The sequence below is a fragment of the Vulpes lagopus genome, chromosome 19 (assembly GCF_018345385.1).
Source record: "Vulpes lagopus strain Blue_001 chromosome 19, ASM1834538v1, whole genome shotgun sequence".
Classification (NCBI taxonomy): domain Eukaryota; kingdom Metazoa; phylum Chordata; class Mammalia; order Carnivora; family Canidae; genus Vulpes; species Vulpes lagopus.
Window position 1 is genome coordinate 16,532,972 of NC_054842.1, and position 23,754 is coordinate 16,556,725.

Below are 23,754 nucleotides of genomic sequence, written 5' to 3' on the forward strand. Positions count from 1 at the left end.
ACAGATCACATCTAAATTCACAAAGTAAACATGACACGGTGAGAATAGGCATAAGTTGGAATTCTTACCCTGGAAAGAAACAAGCTAGAGGATTTTTCCAGTTCGTTCAATTTTCAATTTCTTTAGATAAGTCCTTTCTTCTTCTGGCCTCAGAGGAGACTCTCAGCTCCCTGTTTTTCTGCATGATGAAATGGAAAAGACAACAAGGCACATTAGTTTCATAAAAGACTTCCAAAAATCTCATATTCACCCTCCATCTTACATTTAGGGCCTTCACAGCCTTGCCATCATCTTTCTAGGAAGATTGATTCTCATCTCCATTGTGGACTCCTCTCTAATGTATTCTGTGCTGAAGCTTCCTGGGCTCCATTTCTTTTGACTAAAGCTCATACCCAGTTTTTTTTTTTAGGGGTGCTGAGGGGCTGCTTCCTTTTTATTATCAATAGGAGGTTTCTCTAAAGGGAGTGTGATGCCCCTCCCCTGTGGGACCACTGTTCAACCTGTGCATGGTCCCTTCAAGTACCCTCTCAGAAGAAGAGCCCCCGCATCCCCCTGTCGATGCCTTGTCAGTCATAGAGGACGTTGAACTTGTTCACAAACTGGTTCATGGTGTTGCAGGTTTTGGTGATGGTGCCAAGGTAGGCCATGAGTCCCACGTCATTGCATTGATCGTAAAAGTGTCTTGAACTTGTCTGTACTGAGCACAGGGAGGCAGTGACACAGAGCATAGGCCTCCTGCAGGATCTCACGGTTAAAGGGGACCTCTCCCGCTTCAGAGGCCTTGACATATTCCAAGATGAGCTTGACCCGGCTGTGCAGCATCTTAATGACACTGTGTTGCGCTATCAGGTGTTCGGCCACTGTGGAGTTCTCGCCGCTGCCCCGTGGCTGTCATTCGGGCCACGTGGTCGACGCCAATGCGTTCAGCTTCCTCTGTGGCCAGAGTGTAGGTCAGTTCCGCAAACAGTATATATATATATATATATATTTATATTTATTTTTTAATTGTTTGATTAAAAATCAAACAAAATCATAATATATTTTATATATATTTTAATATTTCATTTATTCATGAGAGACACACAGAGAGAGACAGAGACACAGGCAGAGGGAGAAGCAGGCTTCATGCAGGGAGCCTGACATGGGACTCAATCCCGGGTCTCTAGGATCATGCCCTGGGCCGAAGGCAGTGCTAAACTGCTGAGGCACCCAGGCTGCCCTACTCCTCAATTATATATTTAGGTAGTTCTAATGAAATTCAAAGTAAAGATCACATTATTTTTCCAATATTGGAGTCATTAGCTAACTTTGTGCATTAGTGATTTAGAGACCTTCACTTACCTATTTTTCCTTTTGTTGCCTGTGCTTGTTGTCATATCCAAAAACTCACTGCCAAATCCAACACCATGAAGCTTTCCCCTATTTTTCTTCTAAGACTGTTACAGTGTTAGCTCTTATATTTTAAGTCTTTGATCTATTTTCATTTAATTTTTGTACATGGTGTGAGGTAAGGGTCTGACTTCATAGTTTCACATTTGGATATTCAGTTTTCCCAAAACCAACACCATTGGTTAAAAAATTGCCCTTTTCCCATTGAATGGCCTTGGAATCTTTGCTGAAAATTATTTGACCACTTATATGAGGGTTTTGGCAGGGCGGCCCTCTATTCTCTTCCACTGATTCATATATCATACATATGTCTTTATGTCAGTGACATACTATTTTGATTCTGTACCTCTGTGACACATTTTGAAGTCAGTAAATGTGAAACTTCCAGTTTGTTCCACTTTCTCAAATTGTTTTTGATACAGGGATTCCATATTAATTTTAAGATAAATATTTTCCATTTTTTTTGTTTCTGGTTATAGTCATTCTAGTGGGTGTGATATTAATCATTTTGATTCCAATAATCTATTTCCTTAATGTATTTTTCTCTTTTCATTCTATCAATTAGTGAAGAAGGTAAGATCAAGTCATCCATTATTGTGTGTTTATCTCTTCTATCTAGTTTTGCTTCATATACTGTAAAGCTGTTTTATGAGACACACACAGACTTTTTTTTATCTTCAGGAGGAAGCAACACTTTTTTTTTTTTCCTGAAAGTCTCCTTTGTCTTATGTTAATATTTTATATCAGGTTACCTTCTACTTTAGCTTAGTTTATTCATGATCAATACTTTTTTCATCCTTTACTATTTTTCACAGATCTTTTATTTTGAGTACATTTTTTCTTAAACCAATACAACAGTGTTTGAGTAGTCTGTGTATATTTAATGTAATACTGATATATTTGGTTTTAAATATATCATCCTTCAGTGTGCAAAGCAACAAAATGAATGTCAAGTCTATTTTTCCTGTACTTTTTATTAAGATATCATTAGAAATGACCAAAATTATTAAGATTATGTGTTACCAATATTTAAAATTTTTAATATTTTTCAGCAAAAAGGAGACATGAGACTGACATAATCTAGTTGTGTACGGAAAAAGGCACACTTTCTCTACTTAACTAAAGGAACATTTCATAAACACATCATATAAATATGACTAATCCTATATTCTATAATTGACAATTTCCTTATTGCTGTATATTTCTTTTGAAAAAATTGAAAAAAGTCTCAGTTTTTATAAAAATGAAAGATATTTATAATCTTTTAAAGATTTTTGTTGTTGCTTTATTTTTAGAGAACAAAGATTATGGAATATTCTGCTGATTTACTTAATATCAAGATGCACAGATTCTTCCCTGGCCTCTTTTTATCCTCAACCCAAGCCATATTTTTCCCCTCAATAAAAGATCTCCACATGTGTATTTTTTTTTTTTTAGGTGAGCTTGCTCTATCTAGAAAACTGTAATTGTCCTCTACCTAGTTGCATAGACCAAAAAAATTTTTTTTTCATTCTCTTGAGACTTTTTGGCCTATGTTTCATAACTTTTATAAAAAATATTGACCAAAACATTAAATATTCCATGTTAGTGAATGATGTACTTAGTGAATGATAAACTCAATGTCAAAAAGTAATTACACTTTTCATGAATGTAAGTGTTACTGATAATTTAATTCGTATTTCTGTTGCTAATAAGTTCCCCACTTAAGATCTGGTGTAGATGTACTTATTTCATTTTCATCTAAACAGTACCAAAAATCAAAATTGAAAAATAATAAAGAGATAACTTGGCTTCTAAAACTCTTAGTTTTGAGCAGTCATCTCAGTCATTAAGCTCAACATATCAATGGTTTCTTCAATGTAGAGTTAAGTATTTCCAGGTATTTCTAGTTCTGCCTCATCTCTGATCTTTAAACTTCTATATTATCTAACATAGGTATTTGAAACGTATTAGTTCATTTGAGATAATAAATATATCAAACTGTCCTGATGCAGAAACAAAAGAAACACTTACTGAAATTGAAACTTTGGATTATTCCAGAAAAAGTACTGGTAGGATGAGATAAGATTTTTTCTTAATCACTCCTACCAATAACATACAAGTAGCAATGCAACTCATTATGAAGATTTAGAAGAACAACTAAGAACTTTGGTATTAGTTTAGGATGATTTTTGGAGAAAAAAAAATTTTTTTTTAATTTTAGGCACAAAGGGAACAAAACAGCTTTGATTTCACTATGGAACACTTGGTGTCAAAATAATGATATCCTTCTGCTACATACTCTAAAAAAATTATGATGCAGTAACAAAAAATTGTCACTCGATATATTCTGATGATATCCATTATCTTCATGGATATCCATTATCTTTCTGATACCATGATACAAGATCCTCTTCTAAATGTTATTTCAATTTTTGGTCTTTGTTTATTTTGGGGGAGGGGGTGCCTGGGTGGCTCAGCTGTTTAGGCATTCAACTCTTGGTTTCAGGTTAGGTCTTGATCTTGTGGGTTGTGAGATGGAGCCCCCTGTCGGCACCATGATCTTCAGGGGTGCGGGGGGCGTGTTTGCCTGAGGATTCTCTCCTGTTGCCCCTCTCCACACTTGCTTATGTTCTCTCTCTCAAATAAATAAATCCTTAAGAAAGAAGAGAAAGAGAGCAGAAGAGGAGGGACACAGGGAATCTTTTTTTTTGTTGTTTTTAAGATTTATTTATTTATCCATGATAGACATAGAGAGAGAGAGAGAGGCAGAGACACAGGCAGAGGGAGAAGCAGGATCCATGCAGGGAGCCCAACGCGGGACTCGATCCCGGGACTCCAGGATCGCACTGTGGGCCAAAGGCAGGCGCCAAACCGCTGAGCCACCCAGGGATCCCCATAGGGAGAGAATCTTAAGCAGGCTCGATACCCAGCATGAAGCCTGATGCAAGGCTCCATCCAACTCAGGACCCTGAGATCACAACCTGAGCCAAAATCAAGGTCTGAGTCATCCAGGGTCCCAAAATGTGATTCTATTCCAAGACAAATATTAAGTAGAGCCATAATTCTCAAATTGATGTTGGAGAATCTTTCCAGGGTTCCCCAATTAATTGAGAATTTAAAAATTTTTAAGTAATATCAATGATAAAAAAAAGCATGTAAGATCATAATCAGTATCAGCTGAATGCTACCTTTGTACATGAACAAAGATACCCAATTTCAGTGCTTGAGCTGGCAATGTTTCTAAGATCTGGTGAAAAATAGGCTGGGCTAGTTTAAGAATGGCTTTCTAAAACACGCTAAGGAGTCATTTTACCAGTTTAAGAGGAGAAATGTAATGGTAATATTTACAATGGGAAAAGATCATTTAGATATCCATATAAAGAATGAGCTAACCAAAAAAAGAAAAAAAACTAATTAGAAGGAACTATTAAAATAGTACAAATAGGAGACTGCAGAACAGTAGGGATTATAAACAGAATTTGAAAGATAGCTAAGGAGTAGAATCCATAAAAGCAGGAACAGACTGGCTATGGGATGAGAGGAAGGAGCTTTTTAAAGCCACGAGGGATTGATATAAAATGATTATAGATTAAATGATTATTCAGTGAATTAAAAACATGTATTTTTTGTATTTTAAAGAATTAATGTACTCTTCATAGACCATTTAAAAATCTACACTAGGAAATTATGTCTTTAACTTTGCAACTACTATAAATTCAACAATTTCACTCTTGTATGGGTTGTGTAATGGGTTTGGAAATTTCCCTCTCCTTTACTTCATAATCTATGTTAAAAATCTAGCTTAATTTTTTTCTACAGATCTTAGAGAAGCTTAATGTCATCCTTTCATTTTACTTGGTAGCTTTATAAAATGTCTTTCCTCCAACAAACTTGACTTTGTCTCTTCTTGGTTTTTATAGTGAACACGTAAAAGCCTCAGAGTTATTTCTTCCTCCATTTTAAGTAGGAAAAATTTTTTTTCATAGGCACATATAGAAATTATCATTAAAAAATTAATGGGAAGGAATTGCTTGTCATTTTGTTGAATTTCACATAGGTCTTTGTCTATGTGACTGATTTCCCTGTGATAGATTTTACTTTTTTATACATTAAAAAGTCATTTTGCCTGTTTCATTTCAATGCCTAACACAATGTCTAGCATATGGTAGGTGCTAAGTATTTGTTAATTTCGCAACAAATTAATGAATCGATATCCCCAAAAGCTAGGGTATACTGTCAAGGCTCAGAGGACAATTGTTCTTACTTCATTTAATAAGAGTATAGGATTCCTTCCACTGGGCCTTTTTTCTTTCTCTGTACAATCTACTAACTCCATTCTGGCTTCTCTGTTGCTGTTCTGTTAGCTGTCCTTATATTTCTTCTCTCTACTTTAGGACTTTCCAGGGCTATCAAAATTTTCTTCACCTATATATTTTCAAAAGAAAATCACTACACTTAGTTACTGTGCTTACAACTATGACATTCACATTTTATTTTTTAAGAAATGAAAGCTCTGTCAGAAGCTAATTGAATGCAAAGCATTTCAAGTCAAAAAGTTATTAAGAAGCACACAGATTGTCCAGAACAAAGCTAGTTACTAGAGACAGTAGCATAACACTTTTATACATGAAATGTAAATACCATAGTAATTTGATACCCATTATTATTCATCTCATCATAAAGCACATGACCGAGCTCTCTTTTTACAGTTAGGAACTTGATTATCAGTCCTTTTCTCCTAGAGTTCATATTTTTACCTCACTTCTTTCCCACAAGTTTATCCTAACATCTTAGTGTTTGAAAATATTTTAAACTGACCATCCTATAACATTTTCCTCTAATGACAACAAAGAAATATTTTAAAATTCCTGAGAACATAAGTTCTAAAATTTTTCCTTAGTATTGTTATCATTACTAGACTACTACTGATCAAATAACATATTACAAATTATGATCATTATAAAATATCAAGTCAGTCATTATTGAAAATGCATCTCATAAGGAAATAGATAGGATCTTCTCCCCCCAACACCCACTTAGGTCATGTATCGAGGATGAATACTATTCATTGCTAGAAAGAAACAGGTTAAGTTGTTCTTCTATTTTGTATTCTTCCATTCCAATATTTGGGAGCAGAAGGATTTCTGGTTATAATAGTAACCATTTTTTTAAATTACTAAGCTATGTACAAAAATCACAGAGGTATGTCATCAAAAATTATTTTTAATGGTCAGCTGACAACTCAATTAAATCCTGTAATATTTTTCAAGGCCCTTGGAAACGGCCATTTTTGCAAAAGAATGAGCTACCCAGTCATTAGAATCACTCACTTTGTAAACAGATTTAGGTCAGTTTAAAGGTATTGCTTTATTTGTTGAGTGGGAGAGGGACAATTACCAAAGAGGAAGGGAGAAATGTGTCTGATTCAAGCACACTCTGAGGCAGATCAATTTTAGGGAAGAAAGTGGACAACCCGAGAATTAGCACCCTTAAGCTATCATTTATGTAAAGGGTATGTACTGAAATCTTCCACGTACCTTCTAAGGTTAAGGAGTAGGGATACCTAATTGACCCCTCCCCTCCTGAAGACTGTCGCTTCAGAAAACACAGTTTTGGATATACAGATATGACTTCAGGTAGTTCGCAACCTTTAGTGTGTGTGTGTGTGTGTGTGTGTGTGTGTGTGTGTGCGCGCGCATTTTTTTCCTGGGGGCCCAGGTGTGAGGAGGTATGGGAGAAAATAATTTTAACACAAAGATAATTTTGTTGCTAAGACCCACCTTTTTCATAATTATAGTAAGGAGGCATGTATTTTAAAATAAAAATAGACTCGCATCAGATAAACTTCAAAATAATGGGCTAAGCCATTTTCTCCTTAGGAAGGATAAAAGTGTATTTCCCTTATTTTTCGACAAGCCTCAAAATTATTCTAAATTGTGAATGAAGGTTGAAAACAGAAAACAAAAAAAAAAAAAAAAAAGAAAAAAGAAAACAGAAAACATTTCCACACTTACTAATTAGAAACCAGATTATCATCTTATTTCTGATGATCTAAGGTGCCTCGGCCGATTCTGTGAATATTCCTCAAAACTCTACTAGCCAAAACATCCAGTTCGGCGGGCGGCCTGCCTTTAAATTCGCAAAGCGCATTACCAAGGCAAAAAAAAAATTAATGATTCATATCCAAAATATTAAAAACACTGCTCTTTTCCATGCCCCTGCCGGATGCATTGAAAGCAAATGATATTATATTTAAATTTGAAACTATTTTTAAAATACGACGTAACTTTAAGTTGCGTGTGGCTTTTTGTTGTTGTTCCTCATAGTTGCGAACTTTACTTGAACCGAAAAGGTCAACAACAACAACGACGACAACAAAGTCCATTCTTTGACCAGAGCGGACTGGTGGGCTGACGAGTTAAAACGCGCTGGGAACACATCTCCCCACAGGACACCTATTTAAGCCTCCAGGTGACAAAATAACTACGTGAGGGGGCGGCGAGGGGCGTCACCGTTGCTAATTGGTGGTTAATGAAGAGAAACGGTCTCCGACTGCCATTTTCTGGTTTATTTATTCCTCTTTAACCAGAACTAGCCCCAGAGCTCGAGGGGTTCTACCGGGCTGCGCCCAGCAAAGGCAGTAAGGAGTTCGCTCGGGGACGCCGCGGCTGAGCCTTCAGCTAGGAATAACCTGAGGCGGCAGCAACGCTGTGGCAGCCGCGTACCATCCCCACCTCCCAGAGCTTTGCCCTAACTCAACGGATTAGATTTTTTTTTTTTTTTTAAGAGCACTGTGCTGAGGAACTATGGGACCTTGAGGAAGTAATAGGCCGAGCCTGCGCTTCCAACGCCGGCACGCAGCTCCGCGGAGGCGCCCGGGAGACGGACGTGGGGGTCCAACCCCTGCCTTCCGCCGCCCCAGCCGCGGGCCTCAGGGAGGCCGCAGAGACAGAAACACGGAAGGGCGCTACTGCGCAGACCCAACACGCACGACACACGCTCGGGGACCCCCAAGCGGACGCCGAGCGCAAAGGACTCGCTGGAGGAAGGCCGAAAACTAACCCCCACAGCGGCGGGTAAAATGCTTACCCAAGTCCAGCTCCGCCTCCGCCTCCGCCTCCGGGCGTCGCCGTGCCACCGCCCCGCCCCGCCGCGGAGGCTCACGGGACACGTAGTACGCCGCGCCCCCCTTCTCCTCCCCGCCACCCCCCACCCCCCTTTCCCTCAAAGCCCCGGCTTCGGGAACGCCCTCTCGGCTCCCTTCGGCCCGACTTCCGGTCTGCTCGCGCGGTCTCGGCTCCCAGCCGAAGGACGGAGGGAGCCCCACTTCCGGCCGTTCGCCGCTCCTCCGCCCTTGCGGCGCCCCTCGACCACGCTTCCCCTCCGCGGAACGCGACGCGGCTGTCAGCCGGGGCGGAAGCTGAGGGGGCGGGCGCCGGAGCGCCCGGGTGGCGCGCGCGTGTTGCTGGGTAACGGGCTTTCTTTGGTAGCGGCTCGGCCTCTCCTGCTTTGGGTTGTGCCTCCTTCCAGAACCTCCCGAGCCCCAGCGGACGGGCCGGGCTGCGCCCGTTGCGGCGCAGCCAAGGCTTAAGAAATGGGAATTCCTCCGCGGCGTTCCCGGAGCGTCTGCCTTCTCTGGGGAAGCGGCGGTGTCTTCGAGGAAACCGGAAGCCCGTGGTGACCCCTGGCGACCCGGTTTGTTTTCGGTCGGTTTCCAAACACTGGGGAATCGAAACTCGGCGGCCCTGGGGGCGGCCCTACGTAGCCTGTCTTCGGGGTGAGTGACTCGCTTCTGCCGGGCTAGGGGTGCGGGCGGTGCCAGGACCAACCCCTGCTGCCGTTGCTGTTTCGGGAAGACACGTCATTTTCTTCGCAAGCCCGGGTCCCCTCCTTTGCGTAGGGCGCAGCCCACCCCTGGGCGTCCCTTACTCCTGTCACCTTGGCACGCTAGCTGTTCCAGGCCCTCCCTACTTGATCTTCCACGCTGTTTCTCCCTATCGGTTATTGTCTTCCCGTACTCTGAATTACTGCGGCGCCTTTACTTGTGTTTCATTCATTGAAATTGCATTTATATCGGAAACGAAAGAGGGACGTGCGGCTAGGACGGTCCTGCCTGGGGCAGCGCACATCAGCCTCTTGTCTGTTGTCGAGGCTAACAGTAGGTAGTCGTCGTTTCTGCAGTGTGTAACCTGTATATTCGGCATGATTTTCGATCATTTGTTGAGTGACTACTACATACGTGCACGGTAGGTGAACTCTCGTCCCTGTAGATAAGGAACTCACATACTCGAAAGTGAAATAAAATATTCACTAAAACTGTAATAGAAGTTGAAATATAAACTGCTCCAGCCTGTGTTGTTGGAGATACGCCAAGATGATGGAAGACAGTGAAGTACTAGGGTTGGAATTGGTCCGTGCCTCTTAAACATGGGAGCCTTTTCCCCCCTACTATGGAATTTTTAGATAGGATATTGCTCAAGATCTCAACGCATTTAAGTGCTGATTCTCTAAACTTGCCATATCTAGTTTCCCAGCCTGTTGTGATCACTCTCCACTTCAACTGTAAATTAGGAATGGTACAAAACTCACAAGGTCATTAGGAAATTTTAATGTTTATAATAGAACAGGAAGGTGTAATGGGAAATGCACTGGATTAAGTCAGAACATTAACTCAAGATCAAATTTTTCAGTTTACCCACTTGACACTGGGTCGGAGACTAAATCTCTCCTTCATATCTCCAAGGCACTAAAGCATGCTGGCTCTGGAGTCAGCTGGCTGGTTTACAGTTTTACAGTCCTGGCTTTCTCACTTTTGAACCTTTGCCTGTCTTTCAATCCACCTGTGGTAACAGGAAATTCTTGCCCACACCAGAGGTCTTAGAATTAACGAATTGTTATGAAAAACAAATAGGTAGTTCCCCTAAAAGCTGCTTGACCTATCATAAACACTCGGTAAATATTAATTACCTATAGTGAGCTTTTTACGATTATTAAATGAAATGTGATGACGTTTTTCATAATCCACGAATAGAACCAATGTAATTTATTTTTTCTTTCTTGTATTTACATTGTGGATTAAGGTAGTTTTCTTATCTCTATTAGAGAGTAATTACTGCTAATAATAGTAACATTTAGTGTATGTAAGTGCTCCATTCCATTCAGATAGGTTACTTTATGAAAATGTTGAAAAAAGTGCTCTTCATACATATTCTAACCCTGAAAAAATTTTATGATTCCCTAGCCGTAACACTTATTTTGGACTACTGCAGTTTAGTGACATAACTTAGAGTTACAGAAATGAGAATGGAGTTTTTCATATTGTATATCAGATACTGAGTACATTTTGGACATTCACTGAATTACACAGGGCATTTGAGTTCTGAAGTACATAGATGGAGTAACAGAATCTTGAAAAAGTAACTAGATTGTTCTTTTTTTTTATAAACTAGTTAGGCCATTCCTGCCCGTAATTATTTAATTAAAAATAGGGAGCAAAGGAGCATCTGGGTGGCTCAGCTAGTTAAGCTTTGGACTCTAGGCTCAGGTCATAATCAAGGTTGTGAGATTGAGCCCGGTGTAGGGCTCCAAGCTCAGCGGGAGTCTGCTTGAGATTCTCTGTCCCCCATCTCCCTCCCCTCCTTCCCTGTCACATGTGCACTTGGGTGCTCTTTCTCTCTAAAAATAAACAGATAAAATATTTTAAAAGTGGGGGTGGGGGGTGCCTGGGTGGCTCAGTCAGTTGAGCTAGACTTGTTTTCAGCTCAGGTCATGAGCTCAGGGCTCTGAGATTAAGCCCTGAGTTGGACTCCATGCTCAGTGAAGAGTCTGCTTGGGATTCTCTCCCTCTACCCCTACCCCTTCACCTAAAATAAATATAGTCTTTAAAAAAAAAAAGAAGAAGAAGAAGAGAGAGAGAGAGAGAGAGAGAAGGAAGTGTTGGTCTGTTTGCCTCCATTAATACTTAATCCTTGCCCCACAGGATCTTGACTGATCTTGTGAAATAGATTAGGGATATTCTAGCTTTTCAGAGGTAGAACAATGATGAAAATAAGAGGTTTAGTTCAGGATGCAATGCAGAATAGAGGAAAGAGCCTACTAAATAGTCCTTAATTCCAACCCTAGAATTCCTTCTAAGTTGCCATTCTATATTTGCATTGAATTTTACCTTTACAATTTAGGAGGGTGGCATCTTAGTGATGTAGTTCAACCCTGTCATTTTGTTGGGAAAATTTAGATCTGGAGAGGTAAACCACGCAGTAATCAAGGTGGCAGATTATAGACTAGAATCTGGGTTTTTGAATCTCTGGTCAGATTCTTATTGGAGAAAATCTGAATCCATGTTGTGTTGCCTCTCAGAATGTCGTATTAAGAGCACAAATCTAGACGATAACTTACCTGGGTTCACATCTCAGTTTTGCCACTGATTATTTATATAGCTGTAGGTAAGGTACTTCATTTTCTTCTGAGGCTTTGTTTATAAGTTAGTATAATAGTAACTACCTGTGAAGCTGGAAATTGCATTTGGTAGCACTAGTGCCTGGTACATGGTAAGTGGTGAATGAATATGGCAAATATTATGATGATGAAATATGACAGGGTAATCATATTTTTTTCCTGGGGAAAAGAAAGACCTGTCTGGTGTCAGAACATATTTCTGTGTTTTCTAGTATCTCACAAGCCTATAGCATGTCTCGAGTCAGGGTCCTCTTAATGTTGATTGTAGTAAAGATTGAAGTTTAAGATTTTCTAAAATAATTCTTGCAGTGTTTGAATCTTCCTTTTCTTTGTCTCTCCCTTAGAAAACTACTCTTGCTCCCTTCTACCCATCTTACCTGGCAAATTGTGCCCTTTCTCCATTATCATTGCAATATTGTGACTTATAAGAAATGTATATTTCATTGAGATAATGTATTTCTCATATATACTTGGCTTTCATCCACAGTTCTTGGCCCTAAGCTCCCAAAGCCCTTGGAATTTCCTGAGGGTAAGAGCTATAGAATCATCTTTCGTCATAATATTTGGTCTCTTCACCTCTTTTTTTTGTTTGTTTTTTTGTTTTTTCTCTCTCTCTTCACCTCTTTTACTGAAATTGTTTCAGAGCCATGAAGGTGAAATGCATGTCTTCTTTATTTATAACAAGCACTTTTCTACCAAGACTGGATTTGTATTAATGAGGTGACTTTTGGACAGCAACTAAGGATGGAAGCTGATTGCCAAGGAAACCAGTCCTATAATTAGAGGGTTGAAGTTTTCAGTCCCACCAATGTTGGGAGAGGGAGCTGGAATTTTAATCAATTGCCAGTGATTTAATCATTTCTATGTAAGGAAGCCTCTGTTAAAACCCAAGAAGAAGAGGGTTCAGAGAGCTTCCAGAACATTTTCACATGCCATTATGCCAGCCCCAAATGCCAGAAGGACAGAAGCTGCTTTGTTCAGGATCTCATCCCATGTTTCTGTATGGTCAGAAGCACAGGTAACAACCTAGGCTTACAGTTAGCATCCAAAATAGAGGGCAGTTTTGTGGGAGCAGGCCCTTTATCTGTGGAATATGTTGCTCTCTTTGGGTAGATAATATCAGATTGGAATTGAATTTAGGCTACCCAGCTGATGTCCAGTGCATTGCTTGTTGATAATGTGGAAACAACTCCCCTTCACATTGGAATTGGCTGACCAGAACACCTTTTAATCATTCTTGGGAATTTCATTGTTCTTACCAATAAACGTCAACATCTTTCACCTTAGCCCCCCTTTTTGTTTTTGTTTTCCTTTTTAAGAGAAAGAGTGCACATGCAAGCATTTTGGGGGTGGGGGGTGGGAGGGGGAGTGGCAGAAGGAGAGAATCTTAAGCAAGCTCCACACCCAGCATGGAGACCAACTCAGGGCTCAGTCTCAGGATCCTGATGACCGAACCAAAATCCAAGAGTCAGATGCTCAACTGACTGAGCCACCCAAGTGCCCATCACCTTAAGCCTTTTTACTCTTTTAATTTATACTTTCTTTATGTAAACCTCTAAGACGAAACAGTTGAAGTCCAAATATATGAAATATTTGCGTAATTATATAGATATATTTCCTATAGGTAAATATCTGATTCTCCTATACTATTTTGAAGAGAGAGAGATGAACATGAAGTTGTTTTCTATATTATTAAGAACAAAATCTCCACACACAAATTAGGTGATGTTTACCAATTGATAATACAGAACTAACTATGCCCACAAATGTTTAAGAATAGTAGTTACAATTGGAATTCTGTAGATCACATAGTAGCCACTTTAGAGTAGTAGCTTTCAAATTGGATAGGAACTTGAAAATCACATGGGATGATTATTGCAAGTTCAGCTTGATACTCAACCTAGATTTATTAGATGCATTGCATAGTTCTGTAGTGCTAACAATCAGTATTTCTTTGTTTTCCATTATCATTTTATTTATTTATTGAAATGTAGTTAACACAGAATGTTACATTAGTTTAGGTGTATAACATAGTGATTTAACAACTGTATACATTATGCTGCAGGTATACCTGCAGGTATAACATAGTGATTTAACAACTGTATACATTATGCTGCAGGTATACTTACCATCTGTCACCATACAATGCTGTTAGAGTAGCATTGACTATATTCCCTATGCTGTACCTTTCATCCTGTGACTTATTTTGTGTGTTTTTGTTTTTGTTTTTTTGTTTTTTGTTTCTTTTTTTTTTTTTTTTTTTTTGACTTACTCATTTTGTAACTGGAAGCCTGTACCTCCCACTCCACTTCATCCATTTGGTCCTCCCTCATCCCTTCCCCTCTGGAAACTATCAATTCTGTGTATTTCTCTGGGTCTGTTTCTGCTTTTGTTTTTTGTTGTTGTTGTTGTTGTTGTTTTGTTTTGTTGTTTTGTTTTGTTAGATTCCACATTTGAGCAAAATCATATAGAATTTGTCTTTGTATGACTTAACTTCATTTAGCATGATGTCCTTTAGGTCTAGCTGTGTTGTCACAAATGGCAAAGTCTCATTCTTATTTATGACTAAGTAATATTCCATTGTGTGTGTACCATATCTTCTTTATCCATTTATCCATCAGTGGACTCTTAAGTTGCTTCCATATCTTGCCTGTTGTAAATAATAGTACAGTAAACATAGGGATGCATGTATCTTTTCAAATAGTGTTTCTTTCTTTTTTTTTTTTTTTTTGAGTTAATGATCGTATGGTTTTTCTATTTTTAATTTCTTGAGGAACCTCCATACTGTTTTCAAAGTGGCTACACCAGTTTGCATTTACAGCAGCATTGCGCTTGGGTCTCTTTTTTCTACATCCTGGCCAACACTTATTATTTTTTGTCTTTTTGTTAATGGCTCTTCTGACAGTTGTAAGGTGATACCTCATTGTGGTTTTGATTTGCATTTCCCTGATGATTAGTGATGTTGAGCATCTTTGAATGTGTCTGTTGGCCATCCATTTGTCTTGTTTGGACAGATGTCTATTTGGGTCCTCTGCCCAATTTTTAATCATATTATTTGGGATTTTTTGGTGTTGAATTATATAAATTCTTTATTTATTTTTAATATTAACCCCTTAACATATGCCATTCGTAAATCTATGCTCCCATTGAGTGAGTTGCCTTTCTATTTTGTGGATGGTTTCCTTTGCTATGCAAACTTTTTCTTTTGGTGTAGCCTCAGTAATTTATTTTTGCTCTTGTTTCCCTTTCCTGAGGAGACATATCTAGAAAAGTGTTGCAAATGCCAATGACAAAGAGATTACTGCCTATGTTGTCTTGTAGTTTTATGGTTTCAGGCTTCACATTTTGGTCTTTAATCCATTTTGAGTTTATTTTTGTGTATGGTGTAAGAAAGTGGTCCAGGTTTATTCTTTGCAATAGCTGTGTAGTTTTCCCAGCACCATTTATTTGAAGAGACTGTCTTTTCCCTATTGTATATTCTTAATTGACCATATAAGTGTGGGTTTATTTCTGGGTTCTTTATTCTGTGTCTTTTTTTTTGGTCGGGTCTCATACTGTTTTGATTACTGAGCTTTGTATTATATCTTGAAATCTGAGATTGTGATATCTCCAGCTTTGTTGTTCTTTCTCAAGATTGCTTTGGGTATTCAGGGTCTTTCGTGGTTCCATACAAATTTTAGTATAATTTGTCTAGTTCTCTGAAAAGTCTCTTGGTATTATGATAGGGATTGCTTTAAATCTGTAGATGGCTTTGGGTAGTATGAACATTTGAACAGGTTGTTCTACTAATCCATGAGCATGGAGTATCTTTCCATTTGTTTGTGTCATCTTCAGCTTTTTTTCATCAGTGTTTTATAGTTTTCAGAATAAGATATTTCACTTCCTTGGTTAAATTTATTCCTAGGTATTTTATTACTTTTGGTGTAGTTGTAAATGGGATTATTTCCCTAATTTCTTTCTGCTACTTTATTATTAGTGTACAGAAATGCAACAGATTTCTATATATTGATTGTGTGTCCTGCAACCTTACTGAATTAATTTATCGGTTTTAGTAGTTTATGGTGGAATTTTTCAGTATCTGTATAGAATTATGTATAGAAATGTATAGACAGTATCATGTATAGAAATGAACAGACTTTTGTGCATTGATTTTGTATCCTGCAAATTTACTGAATTCATTTATCAGTTCTAGTAGTGTTTGTTGAAGTATTTAGGTATCATGTCATCTGCGAGTAGTAATAGTTTTGCTTCTTTCTTAGAAATTTGAATGTCTTTTTCTTGTTTGATTGCTGTAGCTGCCATTTCCAGTACTATGTTGAATAAAAGTGGTAACAGTGGACATCCTTGTCTTATTCCTGACCTTAGGGGAAAAGCCCTCAGTGTTTCATTCTTTAATATGACGGTGGCTATGAGGTTTTCATATATGACCTTTAAGATGTTGCAGCATGTGCCTTCTATTCCTACTTTGTTGAAGGTTCTTATCAAGAATGGATATTGAATTTTGTGCCTCTGTCACATTGGCAAGAAGTCTTGAGCTGTCGTGAGCACTGACCAGGGGTAGCCCAGTGTGCGCTTAAGTACTTGAAGCCCACTGAGGCAGTAGGCCAGCTAGGGTACCTGGATTCTGCTCCTGTCTGCATTATCAAGGTGGAAGAGGAATGTAGACTGTGGCACTTACCAATCTCCCAACCCAGAGAGTTCCAGCAGCTTTGGCTGGTTCTTTTATTTCCTATAGCCCTTACAAGGTCATGACTTTTTTTTTTTTCTTTGTGCAAGAGGGCAGACAAATCTCACCATCTCCTGTAGTATCCCTCTACACTGCACTTTGCAGTGGCCACGGTGGGGCTTCCCTTTGTGGGGCTTCCCTTTGTTAAGGTGTGTCTGTTTCTCTTGTCATTCTCTGTGTGGTGTATCTTTTGTTATTCAGTCAGGCTTCAGTTCTTCCGGAGTGATTGCTCTAAAAATAGGTATAGATTTGGTTTGTTCCTAGAAGAGTTGAGTTCAGGATCTTCTATATTATCGTCTTGGGCCAGAACCAGCAATCAGTATTTTGAAGAGAGCGCCAAGTGATTCTGAGGCAGTGGTCGACATTTCACTGTGTCAAACACTGCTCTGGGTCATCTCCAGTTTCTTAGAGTGTGTGTTTGTGTGTGTGTGTGTGTGTGTGTGTGTGTGTGGCATTTTGATGTGGAATATATTTATTACTGATTTTTATGATCAAGACAGGTCCACTTAATCTTGTCTTTGGGTAATATTTTGACACTTGTTGAGTTTATAAGTTAAGGCTCTCAATTCCTGCTAGATTTTTAAAAATATTATCTAGTCTTTTGTTGATTCTAATCTTGATAATATTCTGCTTATGACACTTTTTAAAGATTAAGCACATGCTTGTTATTTGAAGGTAGTTTTAAGTTACGGTAAATAAGGTTAGATGAGTATAGGATAAGTTTTCCCAAATGTTAGATGTTAAAAATACTGAATCATACTTTACTGTGAAGCAGACTACTGCGGCTCCCTTTACAAGAAACAAGGTTGAGAAAGGATGCTTACATAAGCAATTAAAACATAACCTACTTTGTTACTTTGCTAGCAGTTTTCCTTTCAGTATAATAATTTATATAATGGGATAACTGCCTTGTTGTTTTTTTGTACCTTTCTAAGATACAATTTTCTTTGGCCCTACATCTTTTAATTTCTTTAAGTCCAGTTTATACAGAGTAACATAAGCCTTAATACTTCTGATGCTTACATGATTTCACATTTATTTTGGCCAAGATAAGAATCAAATTTTCCTTTTTCATTTTATGGCAAATTTAACTTTCAGTTATTTTAAAACATTAAAATTGTATACATATCTGTGATGCTAGATTTAATCTTGGGAGTATTTTAAGATTTCATTTTTAAGTAGTTTCTACACCTGGTGTGGGGCTCAAACCTACAGCCCCAAGATCAAGAGTCTCATGGTCTACCAACCAAGTCATCCATGCACCTCTTGGGTGTGTTTTAATGTATGACTATTTCATTTACAATTTTAAGGACAGATAAGCAGTCTTCATGCTGCTTTCCAATGCATTCCAAGTCATGTTTATAGCATAATAACTAAATATATAGAATAATAGTATAAAACTTGGAAGAAGCTTTTATATCCAAATAATATTTTCTCATATTTGGAGAGAACACCATATGTAGCTTTTAAAAAATTTTATTTATTCATGAGAGACACAGGCAGAAGGAGAAGCAGGCTCCCCACAGGTAGCCCAGTGTGGGACTCCATCCCGGGACCAGGATCATGCCCTGAGCCAAAGGGAATGATCAACCCCCTGAGCCACCCAGGTGTTCCCATATGCAACTTTTTAGTGATTTAAAAATAAATCACTTTTACTTTCGGCAATAGATTTAAATATATAAAATAATGCAGTCTCACTATTCATTTTGTCCTAAAAAAGACCAGTTATACTGTGTATGTGATATTGTTACATCAGTATACCTCCTTCCATCTAAGGTAAATAAAAACCTTTTAAGGGGTTCATCGAAAGTTTTGTGGTTCTTTTTGTTTTGTTTGTTTTAGAGAGAGATTCTGCACATGTGTGCACACATGAGGGAGGGAGGGCCAGAGAGAGGGGGAGAAAAGTAGATTTCCTGCTGAGCTAGGGGAGTGGGAGTGGGATGGGAGGGATAGGTTGATGGTGGTGGGGTGGGCAGCTATCTCAGGAATCTGAGATCAGGACCTGAGCTGAAATCAGGAGTTAGTGGCTTTAACTGAGCTACCCAGGCGCGCACCCTCCCCCCCTCCCCAGTTTTATAGTTCTTGATGAATTTAAGTATGTGAAGGATATGTTGGGAGGGAAAAATATTAATAGTTCAGGCTCTGAAATCCAAGTGCTTGTGCTATATACTAATCATCTGATCTTGGCTAAACTTTATAACCATCCCAGGCCCCAGTTTTCTCATCTGTGAAATGATTATAGTATGATTTTCTACCTCATATGGTAATCATAAGAATTGAAGGGGATAATATTTTAAAAATACTTACCACAATAAACTAAGTAATTCATTTGGTTATAGGTATATTTTACAAATGTTGTATAAGCTTCACATTCTTGTATCATGTCTGGTCTCTTGAATTAACATAGAAGAAGGACCAAATTCTATAGTCTCTCTATTATAAAAGAGCACCTCTGTTTGTTTCTGTTATTTATTTTTTATTTCACATTCTGCTGTTTTCCCTTTTCATACCTTCTTCCCATTCTCTTTCAGGCCTTTGAACTTGTTTCCCCGATGGAAGTTATAAGTACAATTAAAGTAACCATTCTTTTCACCTAAGAGTGTGGGACTAAGAGCCTTTTGCTTTTTTATGATACCTTCTTTTAAAACCACTCCTCCTCCCCAACTCTCAATTCCCATAGCATTTTCTCTTGTTTCAAATATATTACTTATCTTTATGGTATTATAATTATTTTACTGCACAGCTGTCTTCCACCGGGTTTTCCTCCCTGAGTAAATGATTATTTCATGATAAAAAATGAATAGGAAATCATGTAGCTGAACTAGTTAGAACTTTGTGTAAAGTTCTAAACCTCCGTGCCCTGATCCTTAAAGTACACAATCTATGGGACATCTCATTTGTTGTGCAGAGCAGTTTATGCTTATTTCTTGTTTTTTTGTTTTTTTTTTTTGTATGTGTCTTTAGAAAAAAAAAGTCCCAGTTGGATAAATCCTGCCATTTGGTTGGATATTAAGATTGAGAAATCATATGTCTTAAATGGACACAGTTTTATCTCTCCCTAAACTACACTGCATCCTACCCTTAACTAAGCCCTACTATTCTATTTGTCAAACCTTTTAAGTAAACATAGGGATGCATGTATCTTTTCAAATAGTGTTTCTTTCTTTTTTTTTTTTTTTTTGAGTTAATGATCGTATGGTTTTTCTATTTTTAATTTCTTGAGGAACCTCCATACTGTTTTCAAAGTGGCTACACCAGTTTGCATTTACAGCAGCATTGCGCTTGGGTCTCTTTTTTCTACATCCTGGCCAACACTTATTATTTTTTGTCTTTTTGTTAATGGCTCTTCTGACAGTTGTAAGGTGATACCTCATTGTGGTTTTGATTTGCATTTCCCTGATGATTAGTGATGTTGAGCATCTTTGAATGTGTCTGTTGGCCATCCATTTGTCTTGTTTGGACAGATGTCTATTTGGGTCCTCTGCCCAATTTTTAATCATATTATTTGGGATTTTTTGGTGTTGAATTATATAAATTCTTTATTTATTTTTAATATTAACCCCTTAACATATGCCATTCGTAAATCTATGCTCCCATTGAGTGAGTTGCCTTTCTATTTTGTGGATGGTTTCCTTTGCTATGCAAACTTTTTCTTTTGGTGTAGCCTCAGTAATTTATTTTTGCTCTTGTTTCCCTTTCCTGAGGAGACATATCTAGAAAAGTGTTGCAAATGCCAATGACAAAGAGATTACTGCCTATGTTGTCTTGTAGTTTTATGGTTTCAGGCTTCACATTTTGGTCTTTAATCCATTTTGAGTTTATTTTTGTGTATGGTGTAAGAAAGTGGTCCAGGTTTATTCTTTGCAATAGCTGTGTAGTTTTCCCAGCACCATTTATTTGAAGAGACTGTCTTTTCCCTATTGTATATTCTTAATTGACCATATAAGTGTGGGTTTATTTCTGGGTTCTTTATTCTGTGTCTTTTTTTTTGGTCGGGTCTCATACTGTTTTGATTACTGAGCTTTGTATTATATCTTGAAATCTGAGATTGTGATATCTCCAGCTTTGTTGTTCTTTCTCAAGATTGCTTTGGGTATTCAGGGTCTTTCGTGGTTCCATACAAATTTTAGTATAATTTGTCTAGTTCTCTGAAAAGTCTCTTGGTATTATGATAGGGATTGCTTTAAATCTGTAGATGGCTTTGGGTAGTATGAACATTTGAACAGGTTGTTCTACTAATCCATGAGCATGGAGTATCTTTCCATTTGTTTGTGTCATCTTCAGCTTTTTTTCATCAGTGTTTTATAGTTTTCAGAATAAGATATTTCACTTCCTTGGTTAAATTTATTCCTAGGTATTTTATTACTTTTGGTGTAGTTGTAAATGGGATTATTTCCCTAATTTCTTTCTGCTACTTTATTATTAGTGTACAGAAATGCAACAGATTTCTATATATTGATTGTGTGTCCTGCAACCTTACTGAATTAATTTATCGGTTTTAGTAGTTTATGGTGGAATTTTTCAGTATCTGTATAGAATTATGTATAGAAATGTATAGACAGTATCATGTATAGAAATGAACAGACTTTTGTGCATTGATTTTGTATCCTGCAAATTTACTGAATTCATTTATCAGTTCTAGTAGTGTTTGTTGAAGTATTTAGGTATCATGTCATCTGCGAGTAGTAATAGTTTTGCTTCTTTCTTAGAAATTTGAATGTCTTTTTCTTGTTTGATTGCTGTAGCTGCCATTTCCAGTACTATGTTGAATAAAAGTGGTAACAGTGGACATCCTTGTCTTATTCCTGACCTTAGGGGAAAAGCCCTCAGTGTTTCATTCTTTAATATGACGGTGGCTATGAGGTTTTCATATATGACCTTTAAGATGTTGCAGCATGTGCCTTCTATTCCTACTTTGTTGAAGGTTCTTATCAAGAATGGATATTGAATTTTGTGCCTCTGTCACATTGGCAAGAAGTCTTGAGCTGTCGTGAGCACTGACCAGGGGTAGCCCAGTGTGCGCTTAAGTACTTGAAGCCCACTGAGGCAGTAGGCCAGCTAGGGTACCTGGATTCTGCTCCTGTCTGCATTATCAAGGTGGAAGAGGAATGTAGACTGTGGCACTTACCAATCTCCCAACCCAGAGAGTTCCAGCAGCTTTGGCTGGTTCTTTTATTTCCTATAGCCCTTACAAGGTCATGACTTTTTTTTTTTTCTTTGTGCAAGAGGGCAGACAAATCTCACCATCTCCTGTAGTATCCCTCTACACTGCACTTTGCAGTGGCCACGGTGGGGCTTCCCTTTGTGGGGCTTCCCTTTGTTAAGGTGTGTCTGTTTCTCTTGTCATTCTCTGTGTGGTGTATCTTTTGTTATTCAGTCAGGCTTCAGTTCTTCCGGAGTGATTGCTCTAAAAATAGGTATAGATTTGGTTTGTTCCTAGAAGAGTTGAGTTCAGGATCTTCTATATTATCGTCTTGGGCCAGAACCAGCAATCAGTATTTTGAAGAGAGCGCCAAGTGATTCTGAGGCAGTGGTCGACATTTCACTGTGTCAAACACTGCTCTGGGTCATCTCCAGTTTCTTAGAGTGTGTGTTTGTGTGTGTGTGTGTGTGTGTGTGTGTGTGTGGCATTTTGATGTGGAATATATTTATTACTGATTTTTATGATCAAGACAGGTCCACTTAATCTTGTCTTTGGGTAATATTTTGACACTTGTTGAGTTTATAAGTTAAGGCTCTCAATTCCTGCTAGATTTTTAAAAATATTATCTAGTCTTTTGTTGATTCTAATCTTGATAATATTCTGCTTATGACACTTTTTAAAGATTAAGCACATGCTTGTTATTTGAAGGTAGTTTTAAGTTACGGTAAATAAGGTTAGATGAGTATAGGATAAGTTTTCCCAAATGTTAGATGTTAAAAATACTGAATCATACTTTACTGTGAAGCAGACTACTGCGGCTCCCTTTACAAGAAACAAGGTTGAGAAAGGATGCTTACATAAGCAATTAAAACATAACCTACTTTGTTACTTTGCTAGCAGTTTTCCTTTCAGTATAATAATTTATATAATGGGATAACTGCCTTGTTGTTTTTTTGTACCTTTCTAAGATACAATTTTCTTTGGCCCTACATCTTTTAATTTCTTTAAGTCCAGTTTATACAGAGTAACATAAGCCTTAATACTTCTGATGCTTACATGATTTCACATTTATTTTGGCCAAGATAAGAATCAAATTTTCCTTTTTCATTTTATGGCAAATTTAACTTTCAGTTATTTTAAAACATTAAAATTGTATACATATCTGTGATGCTAGATTTAATCTTGGGAGTATTTTAAGATTTCATTTTTAAGTAGTTTCTACACCTGGTGTGGGGCTCAAACCTACAGCCCCAAGATCAAGAGTCTCATGGTCTACCAACCAAGTCATCCATGCACCTCTTGGGTGTGTTTTAATGTATGACTATTTCATTTACAATTTTAAGGACAGATAAGCAGTCTTCATGCTGCTTTCCAATGCATTCCAAGTCATGTTTATAGCATAATAACTAAATATATAGAATAATAGTATAAAACTTGGAAGAAGCTTTTATATCCAAATAATATTTTCTCATATTTGGAGAGAACACCATATGTAGCTTTTAAAAAATTTTATTTATTCATGAGAGACACAGGCAGAAGGAGAAGCAGGCTCCCCACAGGTAGCCCAGTGTGGGACTCCATCCCGGGACCAGGATCATGCCCTGAGCCAAAGGGAATGATCAACCCCCTGAGCCACCCAGGTGTTCCCATATGCAACTTTTTAGTGATTTAAAAATAAATCACTTTTACTTTCGGCAATAGATTTAAATATATAAAATAATGCAGTCTCACTATTCATTTTGTCCTAAAAAAGACCAGTTATACTGTGTATGTGATATTGTTACATCAGTATACCTCCTTCCATCTAAGGTAAATAAAAACCTTTTAAGGGGTTCATCGAAAGTTTTGTGGTTCTTTTTGTTTTGTTTGTTTTAGAGAGAGATTCTGCACATGTGTGCACACATGAGGGAGGGAGGGCCAGAGAGAGGGGGAGAAAAGTAGATTTCCTGCTGAGCTAGGGGAGTGGGAGTGGGATGGGAGGGATAGGTTGATGGTGGTGGGGTGGGCAGCTATCTCAGGAATCTGAGATCAGGACCTGAGCTGAAATCAGGAGTTAGTG

The 23,754-nt window shown here is 38.1% G+C and overlaps 2 protein-coding genes and 1 pseudogene across 3 annotated transcripts in view; 1 reads left to right on the top strand and 2 right to left on the bottom strand.

The window, feature by feature from the left end:
- Window positions 1-182, bottom strand: part of ZCWPW2 (zinc finger CW-type and PWWP domain containing 2) — a 109,177-nt gene extending 108,995 nt beyond the window's left edge. The window contains exon 1 of the mRNA XM_041733626.1: window positions 69-182. The gene's annotated coding sequence lies outside the window, so the exon portion shown is untranslated. The remainder of the gene's footprint in view (window positions 1-68) is intronic.
- Window positions 183-412: 230 nt separating this feature from the next.
- Window positions 413-964, bottom strand: LOC121478551 (annotated as a pseudogene).
- Window positions 965-8,650: 7,686 nt separating this feature from the next.
- The window catches only part of AZI2 (5-azacytidine induced 2), a 40,987-nt gene continuing 25,883 nt past the window's right edge, over window positions 8,651-23,754 (top strand). The window contains exon 1 of one of the 2 annotated variants that reach the window (XM_041733623.1): window positions 8,651-9,148. The gene's annotated coding sequence lies outside the window, so the exon portion shown is untranslated. The remainder of the gene's footprint in view (window positions 9,149-23,754) is intronic. The other variant, XM_041733621.1, reaches the window with a different exon arrangement.